At 31.6% G+C, this 11,678-nt stretch overlaps 1 pseudogene; it reads right to left on the bottom strand.

The window, feature by feature from the left end:
* Positions 1-6: 6 nt before the first annotated feature.
* Positions 7-1,974, bottom strand: LOC107464599 (cytochrome P450 CYP82J17-like; annotated as a pseudogene).
* Between the last annotated feature and the right edge of the window lie 9,704 nt (positions 1,975-11,678).

Here is an 11,678-nt window from a genome sequence, read left to right as displayed (position 1 = left end):
TGGGAGTCGAACGCTTCTTTTGGATCCGTCCCCAAATATTAATATATTAATAAAAATACTAAAGTTATCATGAAAGATTATGTTGCTAACAAAATTCTTAATGTGGAAGAAAAAATTTTCGCACACCAAAAGCTTGACTTTTCAAAGAAAAACTATTTTTTTTTTGGATAAATTTAAAATTTTTCTTACATAAATAATTCTATAGCAACATAATCCCTCTTGAGTAATTTTAATATTTCGTTTTATTTTTATTAGATAAAACTAAATATACTGCTTCAGGGATAGAGTTTATTGGATACTCGTGGGGTGAGGTAAACTTTGACTGGAGTCAACTTGGGCAAGGTTAGGCCCAAGCCTTCTCTCATGTCAAGAGGTTCATCCATGGGAGAATCAAAGTCAAATGCTTGAAGGAAACGTGCAATTGTGATGAGGCTCACTTGTGTTGCCAAAGAGGCTCCAGGGCAAACTCTTCTACCTAACCCAAATGGAAGGTATTTAAAGTGGTGATCTTCATCAACTTCTCCATTGCCATTAATAAACCTCTCTGGTGAAAACTTCTCTGGCTCCGACCAAATACTTGGATCTCTATGTAGCTTCCACACATTTCCGAAGACACGTGTCCCTTTTGGCACGTAATAGCCATTAATGTAACAATCTTCTCTTGCTTCATGGGGTAATAATAGAGGTCCACTCGGATATAACCTTAGAGTTTCTTTGAAAATTGCTTGTAAATAAACAAGATTTTTCACATCATATGCCTCTACTTTTCTCAAGCTACCTACATGAACATTAATTTCCTCTTGTGCGCGCTCGCCTCAAAATTTGTTTGTCCTTCAACAATAAAGCTACCATCCATATCATTGTTGAGGATGTTGTGTCTGTCCCTGCCAATATCTGATTCTGCAAATAATGAAAAAATTATATAATTTTGACTTATTTTGAGCATAATTATTATCATAATTATCAATATGGTTACCATAATTTGAGCTTTAATGATAGTGTCACGTGTATGGCCAGAATCAGGATCATCTTCAACCATGGAAAGCATAACATCAATAAAATCTTGTTTCTCGCTTGAGCTATTTACCATATTGCCCTTCATTTTATGCTCTTCAACCCAGCTTCCAAAAAGTGTGTCCAAATCTTTTGCAATTCTTTTCATGGATTTAAGAACTTTCCCTTCTATACCAAACCATCGAATTAGAGGAATCACATCCGAAGGAACCAAACCTCCTTCAGATAAATGCATGACTTCTCTTATGAGCTTCACAACTCTTTGTGCTTCAACATCATCCACATCTTGCAAGTAACTAAAATATCTCTTTCCAGCTATCATCTTTGTCACTATATTAAAAGTCAACCGTTCCAACCATTCACTAATGACAACAACTTTAACCGGCGAATTTCCTGCAGTATACAATAACAAATCCTTGATCAAAGTATCAATCTCGGATTCATATACATACCTCAGTAATTCAACGCGGCGAGACGAGAGTAGTTCAAGCATAGCTAGCTTCCTCTGTTTTGTCCAGAAGGAGCCATAAGGAGCGAACCCAACAGCGGCGTAGTTATAGCCAATGTATACTCCCTGGCTAGACTTGGGGCGCGAGGCAAGAGCTTTGTCATTTATGGTGAAACATTCTTTGATTCCATCTTTGTTGGAGATCACAACCGCAGGGTATGATCCCAGACAGATTCGGAATATGGGACCGTACTTATCGGAGAAAGAAGCGAAGGTTCTTGCGAGTGGAGTTTTGGTTCCTAGTAAATGGAGGTGACCTATTAATGGGAACGCACCAGGTAGTTCTGGTGCTTGCAATTGCTTCTCACTTGTTTTGTTCATAATCCTCCATATGTTGTAGACAAGGACCAAGGCTGAAGCTACAAGCATTACTGTTGGAAGAGAAAGGAAATCCATTATTTGTGGTCTAAGTTATGTGTAAGATTGAAGATTGGATCGTACGATTTTGAGAAGTGTCCTATTCCTCATATATATATTGGTCTGGTGGGAAACCATGGTTTAATTTTATAATTGTAATTCCGAGATAAGTATTATTTTTTATTTTTTTAATTAAATTTTTTAAATTATTTTTTGATTATTTTACCCTCACTTTACTAACCCTATCTTTATTTTCATGAGACCACCTATTTTCATTCATTTTTTCTTTCTCCTTACTCCTCTCGCTGTTAATCTGGAGCACCCTCTTTTCTTCGATTTCGACATTCACTTTCTCGTCTCAGGTGTCTCCATCCAGTCGATGTAGGTGTTGACGATGGCGGTGGTTTCGTTGGCAGAATCAGAGCGAAGAGTGGAGAATGCAGTTGAAAAAAAGTCTTAAAATAGGTCTTAGACGTTAAACGAGAATCAGTCAAAGATATTGGTGTTTCGTTCCGTTTTAAAGAAATTTGGAATAAGTGACGTTATTGTTTTTGGTTTTGATTTGAAGAAGTTTGGAATCATCTTCTTTTCCTTTTTTGGTGATAGTTTTGGAAAACAGCGACGACAATTTTAACGATGGTAGAAGCAGAAATAGAGGAGGAGAAACAAATCTCAAATTTTCTCTTCTTTTTTTTCTCAATCTCTCTTTCCAATGACCTAACCAGCGGCAATAACAGTAGATTTTTTTATTACTATTGTCTAACTCTTCTTTTTTCCTCTCTTATTCTTCTTTCTTCTTCTTCTCTCTCCTCATTCCATCTTTTTTGTCTTTGTCTTAATTTTTCTTTTTTTTCTTTCTTTAAAAAAATAAATACTGTATTGTTGAATTTAAAAAATTAGGTTGCAATGAAGAATGTTATTGTTAGTGTTATTTTTAAATTTGAATACTTTGTTGTTGGTTGTGATTGATGAAATAGATAATTGTTTATATTTAAATATTGTATTGTTGTTGTTGAATGTTTGTATTTGGTGGAAATAAAAAAAAAAATTGGTAATGGTAATATTGGTAAGAGTAATGATAATGGTAGATAATAGGATTGGAGATATAGAACAAAGATAAGAACAATTTTGTCCAAAAAAAAATTTTAAAAGATGATTTTAATTTAAAGTGCAACGTTAAAGATTATTTTGAATTAAAAAAAAGTTAAAAATGAATTTAATTCCAAACTTTAAGAACTAAAACATTATTTAACCTTTGCAACTTGATATAAATATTTCATTGTAAATTATAATTAACTAAATTTGGAGTGCAAAAGTAGGATGTGTTGAATAAGTAATACTTTTTGAGAAAGTATAGGAGACTAGTATTTTTATTAAAATTTGACAGTACTTAATTAATAAAAGAAAAGTGAATAATCCTATACTATTAGATGTAATCTCACACTATTAAAAATATTAATGATAATTAATTAATGGCTACAAATCACAAAACCTACAGGCTTATTAGAACTTCTCATACTTTTTTGAATAATTAAATATTGGTTTAATTATTCTGTTGGTCCCTATAGTTTCATCGAATTTTCAATTAGGTCCCTATACTTTTTTTTCTTTTCAATTAGGTCCCTGTGCTTTTTTTTCTTTTCAATTAGGTCCTTATACCATATCAAATTTTATAACTAATAAGTCCTTATCGTGATAAAAATGTCGAAATTAACGGAATATTCTATTAAACTATATAGAATATTCAGTCAAGTATTAGGCTTATTATTTTGTTTAACGGAATATTCTGTTAATTACAGTGTTTTTATCACGATAAGAATTTAATTATAAAATTTGATATGGCATAGAAACTTAATTAAAAAAAATATATAAAGATCTAATTACAAATTTAAAAAATTATAGAAACTGACATAATAATTAAACCTTAAATTTTTAAATATAGGTGTAGCATTTGTTAGGGGTGTCCACGGATTGGATCGGATCGTATATGATCAAAATTTCGATCCGATCCGCATTAAAATTATTGGATCGGATCGGATCCAATATCCACGGTTTTTAAGGTTGGATTTGATCCGATTCGATCCGCACATTTGCGGATCGGATCGGATATATCCGCAAAACACAAAAATATTTTTAAAAGCTTATTTTTATTAAAAAAACATCAATAAAATTCATTTTTTCTATTCTTTTAAATATGTTTACTCTTAAAATAATATTAAACATACTTTTCTTAAATAATAAATTAAAATAATATAACATACATGATAATTATTAGTTGAAATAAAAGATAAAAAAATATTTACTTTTTTATTTCTTTATTTTTGCGGATACGCGGATCCCAACACAAAATCCGTAATCCGATCCGATTGGTGTACGGATCCGATTCGATTCGATCCGAAAGCCTTGCGGATTGGATCCATATCCGCAATTTTTGGATCGGATTCAGATAAACACTGCAGATATGCGAATCGGATCCGATCCATGAACACCCCTAGTATTTGTCTATTTTTTTGGTAGAATGGAAAAAAATTATCTACTCTCTTAAGAAGGTTATTTTAATGCGTTAAGAAAAATAATTATATTAGACTATCTTTTTCAATTTTCCAAAGTAATAAAAAATGTGAAACTATATAGAAATATAAGTTAAAGGCAGCCATCCCTCGAATAAACATAGAAAAAATATAAGCATCAAAATAATAATAAAATAGAAGCAAAAAAATAATATTATTAAATTTATAAAAAGTTATAAAAAAATAAAATAGTTTATTACATTACAAAAAAACGCTGAATATTATTAAATTTATTGGTGGAATAACGAAAATAATTCCCTAATAAATATATTACTATTAGAATTATCATTAGAAAGTATATCACCGTCAAATTTATCTTTATTGGTAAATATATTACACCAGATTTATTTTTACTAAAAATAATCCAATGGTAATTATTGTTAGATTTTTTTTATTATAAAAATATTTTCGCCGGTAATTTGGTGCTTTACTATATTGTTTTACATTGATTTACCGTCAATTTTTTTTTCAGTAAATTTGATAGTATATTCAATTTTTTTTATTTTTAATTTTTTTAACACAATTAGTTGTCAAATTTTAAATAATAAAAATCAAAGAAGAATTTTATTAAATATCAAGTGTATATACAGAATAAAAAGTTAAATAAATAACATACAATCAAAAGAGCAAAACAAAATTCTAATCACTATGGATCCTGATAGTCGTTGTCTTCGTCATCCCTAGGGGTGTTCAAAACCGATCCGGACCGAATTAAACCGAAAAACCGAACCGAAAAAACCGAAAATCGAATTAACCGAAAACTGAAAAAGCCAAAAAAACGATGTGTTGCTGTTTTTTTGCGGTTTGGTTCGGTTTTCAGTTCTCACCACCAAAACCCTAACCGAATCGAACCGAACCGATTCTTTCCAAAATCCTAAAAATTAAAAACTACCTACCCCTATACCCCACCCCTCAGACCCAGACCCAGACCCAGACGTGAGAGTGTGAGACGGCCACACCCCCACTCCCCCAGTCCCCCAAACGCGTCCTTGATCCTTCTCCTTCCCCAGACGGCCAAACCCATGCGCGACAGCTTCCCTCTCCAAATCCCTCTCCAAATCCCTCTTGAAGCCTTCCTCAGTTCCTCCAAATCCCACCGCCGAACAGAGGAGAACCCCCACCGCCGGTGCATGACCCAGCCTCCACCCAGCAGCATTTCTGGAGCCACCTCTGACCTCGCCACCTCTGACCTCGTCACCTCCGACCTCGCCGCCTCCAGTCCACCCAGCAACGTTTTTGGAGCCCACCCACCCAGCCACCAATTGTCCGATTCAAGTGCATATGGAGCCCGAGCCATCTATTCAGGTAAACTTTGCTGATTTGTTGTTCAGTTTAGGCCTAGGGTTATAACTTATCAGTTTATTGCTGGTTCTGTGCTTAATGATTTAAACTTCAACTGCTTGTTTATTGTTGGTTCTGTGCTTGTTTATTGATGGTTCTGTGCTTGATTTATTGTTCAGATTATCTGGTTTTGTTGAGTTTATTGCTTGTTTACTGCTGCTTAATGATCTAAACTTCAGCTGCTTGTTTCTGTGATTGATTTATTGTTAAGATTATCTGGTTTTGTTCAATTTATTGCTTGTTTATTGCTGGCTGCTACTTAATGATTTAAACTTTTATTGCTGGTTCTGTGCTTGTTTATTGCTGATTCTATGCTTGATTTATTGTTGGTTCTGTGCTTGTTTATTGCTGGTTCTGTGCTTGATTTATTGGTGGTTCTGTTCTTGATTTATTGTTCAGATTATCTGGTTTTGTTGAGTTTATTGCTTGTTTATTGCTGCTTAATGATCTAAACTTCAGCTGCTTGTTTCTGTGATTGATTTATTGTTAAGATTATCTGGTTTTGTTCAATTTATTGCTTGTTTATTGCTGGCTGTTGCTTAATGATTTAAACTTTTATTGCTGGTTCTGTCCTTGATTTATTGTATTTGTTTATGTAGTTTGACGTCAGTTCAAGTGAGAATATGGGCGACACTGGATTGCCTCCAGTTCATATTCCGAATGAATCAACAAGCATCAGATCTCCAACTGCATTGCCTCCTGTGCCAGCTCCTCAACGAAACACAAGGAAGCTTGCTAGTAGAGGCCGAGGAAAAAGGCGGGATATTGAAGAAGCTCCCGTTGATGACTCTGCTGAAACTGAGACCGACGAAGGTAAGAGAAAACCTTGTAGACCTAGGTCTTGGACATGGAATCACTTTACTAGAGATGAAACTAGTAATCCACAGTATCCTAGAGCTAAATGTAATTGGTGTGGGGCTAGTTATGCTTGTGATACACATAAAAATGGCACTAGTAACATGAAAAATCACTTGTTGTCGCAATGCAAAAAATTTCCGAAGGAGGCATTAGATCCTACCCAAAAGATTCTTTGTTTTCATGATGTGGTAAAAGATGATAGGAAAGGGATAGGTAGTTCACTTTCTATTGTATCATTTAATGTTGATCGTTGTAGACAAGCGCTTGCTAGAATGATTATTGTGGATGAATTGCCTTTATTGCATGTTGAGAGGAAGGGTTTTCGTTATTATACAAGTTGTTTGCAACCCAAGTTTCCAATTCCTGGTAGGCTGAAGCATTAATTTGTATCCAAAATTAGCTCCGAAACTCTCCAAACTTGTCCTTGAGGAACTCATCGATCTCCAAACTTGTCCTTGAGGAACTCATCGAGGAATTGGAGAAGTTGGAATTAGGTCAAGTTTCTACTTATAATTTTCTTTATTTTAATCTAGTTTTTATTAATATATATTATTTGTTATGATTGTTTCTTGTTTTATATATTTTGTAGAAGTTGCACCCACTCGTGATCCCAATGAAGAAGATTCTGGTGTTGAGTCTGATTGAGTACATCTTGTTAAGTTGTTATGGTAGGAATTGTTCTCCTCATATTATTATTATTATAATAATTATTATTGTTGTTGTTCTTCTTGTTCTTATTATGTAACTGTTTTTTTTATTTCAGGTTGGTTTGCATTAAGAAGTTGAGCTATTTTATTGGAGAAGACACCATAACTTTGCTATCAGTTTAATGACAATTTATTTTTATTTTCAGTTGTGTTGATTGTTGAACTATTAAACTTATTTAGTTGTCGTATTTGAATTCTGTTGTCGTTATATTTCATTAGATCAAGACTTTGTTACCTATTGTGTATTTCGGTTTGTCGATTTCAATGTTATGACTTTGCATAATAGTATGGTAGATTTTTTTTATTTGATTGAAAAAACCGAACAAACCGAACCAAACCAAACTGATTTTAATTGGTTTGGTTTAGTTCGGATGATCTTGAAAAAAATCGAACCAAACCGAACCGCAGCTTAATTAAATGATCGGATCGGATGGCTTTTTCTTCAAAAACCGAACCAAACCGCACCGCGAACACCCCTAGTCATCCCCCTAGTCCTACTGAGGCGGCAATCTAGGCAGTGATGTCGGTACCTCTCCAGTAACGCCGCTACCACCAACGCGTATCTGCTCGTGGTATACTACCATCTATTATATGCATCTGCTGAATCTGCTCTAGTTCTTGCCTAAGCTCCATCCTGAGAGAATTTGTGTCTGACACGCATGTGAGGATCTCATCATACACCTCTCCTTAGACTGTTGCAGCTGTTGAGCCTGTTGGTGAAGGCTATGCGTGAAATTCTCTACCTACTCCCTCAAATCGACACTGTTCTCGATCGGGATCGATAGGCTGGTGATAGAGGCAGCTGAAGTCCTCAATTTGAAAGTGTGGAGGTTGTTGGCAAAGAAGTTACAGAGGTGAGGGGTAGAGTTTCTGAATTCGAATTTAACTCAATTTTATCATCAGATTTATTGACAGACAAATCTGACGATAAGATGCTGGTCGTTGTTGAAAACGCCATGTTTCACTAATTTATATTATCGTCGAAAATTTTTTACAATAAATCCAATGATAAAATTTGTTGAATTTAGGGACGGATTATGGAATCCGACAATAATTTTTTGGGGACGAATTTTTACTCGTAATCGTCAAATAATCTGCCGCTAAATCCACCATTAATGTCCCTCGCTAAATCCGCCAATAAATCCGACAGCATTATTCGACATTTTTTTTGTAGTGTTGTTCCTTAGAGACCTATAAATTAAGAGTTTAATTTTGATATACTGACAGTATAAATTTTTTTTATCATGCAATCATATTCATTCTTTTGAATGACCATTCATATGGTCAATGTAAAAAAAATTTATTTTTGTTAATATAATATTATATAATTAAATATATGTGTAAAACTATTTTTTATTAACCGTATATTCATATTAAATTCATAAATCAATTCTAAAATTTTTCAAAGACCTACTTGTCTTATTATTTTGAAATTGAATACTCTTTTCATTTTAATTTATGTCCATTTTTAATTTTTTTTTTGTGTGTGTGACTAATTGTTTACTTAACAAATAAAAATATAACATTAATTTATTTTTCGGTCAGTCTCTTATTTATAATACGAGTCAAAATAATTTCACCGCGAAGGAAGGTTTCCAAACTGAGTTTTACAAAGCTGTTGGGACTTAAAATTTTAATTAATTATAAAAAATGAGTAAATTAAAATTTTGTTATAAAAATTTAAAATATTAATAAATTTATTTATAAATAAAATTAATATTTAAATATATTTAAATATTTTTATTGTACATGAATATTTTTTTAATATAGCTTTTATTTTAAATTTGTAGAAATAAAGACAGTAGTTTAGTCATGCTTGTAAATTGTATCTTAAAAATAGGTCTATTAATAGTCCTAATTATAATAGAAAAGATATTTTTAAAGGTGTTATCCTCTTTTTTCCGCAAAAAAGAAGAATAAAACCACGAAACTTCATAAGGGCCGTTGCCGCCGTTTCTGGCTAGGCTGTGGTGGCTCTTCCCTCTCCTCTACCCTCGCGCCCTTTATCTCCTTCTCTCCTCTTCTTCTTTTCTTTTTCTCTTTGCTTACTATTCATTATCTTTGTTTTCCATAGCCTAGTTTCGCACTATCCATTAGTCACTTCTCTTACTACTGTCACTATTCTGCCGTTCAAATCTCTTATCTCTTTCCTCTTTCACCCGTCTTTCTCCTTTCCTTCATACTCTTTTTTTCCAACTATTATTTTTATTTTTTTCTCTGATTTTTTTAGAGATTTAGATCTGATCCAAATTTAGATAAAAAAAATTTCTTTGTGGTGTTTTGTTCTTTTTATGAGTGTTTTGAATATATTATTATAGACTTAGGATAAAGATTTAACGAAAAAAATTTCTCATCCATAGAAATATTTTCAAAGTTGAAAAGCTGTTTGATGCATGAGTATTATGGGTATCTTTTCTATATAATTTGTATGGTATTTTATTGATATGTGAGAGGATTTTGTTGAATTATACCATATTATATACTACTTTGAGTTGTTTTAGCTTTTGTTGATATCAGATAGCATTTGGATGAAAAAGTGGTAGATTTCATGAAGAGAAGGAGTAAGAGAAGCTCATAACGTAGCCTTTGCCATAGTGGCGCTAAACTCCGGTTAAACTCACCATTCTTCTCGGAATAGGTGGCGCTAAACGCCACATCATCGACGTTTACATTAGCAGCAGATTGGCCGTGGTCCCCACGTCCTCATTCAATCAGCAACATAATTACATAAGTTATTATTTGATTTTTTGAATCAAATAGAAATTAAAAAATCTACTATTGGATCTTTATTTAAGATTTTAGTATCAATTATGATTTAATATAAAAGGAGAAAAAATTTGTCCTGCGGACTCTTTGCTACTCAACTTTTGCACTTTTAGTTTTGACACATTTTTACACTTTAGAATTTTTTTTGAATCATGAACCATTAAACTTTCATTGTTAAGGTTATGAGCTCTATTTACTTTAATAGATTAATACTATTTGTTCTTCTACTCTTGATGATTAATACATTAATTTTTGTTTATGAATTGGTTTCGTCCTTCATCCTACGAATTATAGTATATTGGAAAATAACACTAATCTAAATTGAATTCCTTTGAATCTTAGAAAAGTTAGATCACTGGAATTAAAGCTTGAAACCCTTTTCTCATAATTCTTCAATTATCTGAATTTAATATGATACGTGACATATAATCGAATTATCTCTGGATTCTTAGAGATTGTGTGGCGTATACACTAAAATTTGGACTTAACATTTTAACACAATTGATTGATCAAGAAATTGACAGTTGGTTGGGTTAGAAGAGATTGAATTGTTAAGAAATTGGAATTCAATCACTCAAGGATTGCCATAAACTAAATCTTTGTATGATCAAGTTAGTTGATAATAATTGTTAATTCGAAAATTTAAACATCTCCAAGCCTTAACTCTCTTCTCATATTATTCTCTCATAGGTTTATTGTTTACATTCTTCAATAATTCATTGTCTTCTATACTATTTGATATTTAAAACTCTTAATTTTCACTTGTCTAACTAGAATAATTAGTCAACCATTACTTGTTTAGTCCATTAATTTTTGTGGGATTGATACTCACTCACTATGAGTTTATTATTTGATACGACTCGATACATTTGCTAGTAATTTGTGATGTAAAATCTGCATCATTGTTAGGTCTATTCAGAGAAAAAAAAGGGATATTTTTTATATTGCAGCATTTTTTATATAGATTTAAAAACAAAATAGATAATTTGTCTTTGTTTTTGTGTTATAAAATTTTTTGTAATAAAAAATTGTACTTTTTTAGACAATAGTTCAATATGTAGTTTATCTAATTTCTTTGTTAGTTGTAGATCTAAAAAGTATTTTCTAGAATTTATAAGTATCGTTTGATTTTTTTTTCTTAAATGAGAATTTTTCTTCTATAAAAAAAATACGGTCCTAATCATGTGACTTCATTGCAGTTAATTTATGTGAATAAATTTATAATGCTAAAATTGTGGAGAAACAGCAGAGAAAATCGATATTGTGATCACATTTAATGACATTGTCCACAATAAAAAATTCTTAAAATTTATTATTTTTAGTTATTAATCTAATTATTTTAATTTAATAATTTAATAATATATTTTAGTTTATAATTTTAAATATTAATAATTAATTGATAATTATAAATAATATATTTTGATAATTTTTTAATATTTATTATTATTTTTTTAGTCATTAATTTAATTTTTTAATTTAATAATTTAATAATATATTTTTAAAAAATATTATTTTCACATTAAAATTAATTATTATATATTTAGATATAAATATATA

This window comes from Arachis duranensis, chromosome 9 (assembly GCF_000817695.3).
Source record: "Arachis duranensis cultivar V14167 chromosome 9, aradu.V14167.gnm2.J7QH, whole genome shotgun sequence".
In the NCBI taxonomy this organism is placed as follows: Eukaryota; Viridiplantae; Streptophyta; class Magnoliopsida; order Fabales; family Fabaceae; genus Arachis; species Arachis duranensis.
Note: the sequence above shows the minus strand (reverse complement) of the source record. Positions and strands in the feature narration are given on the sequence as shown.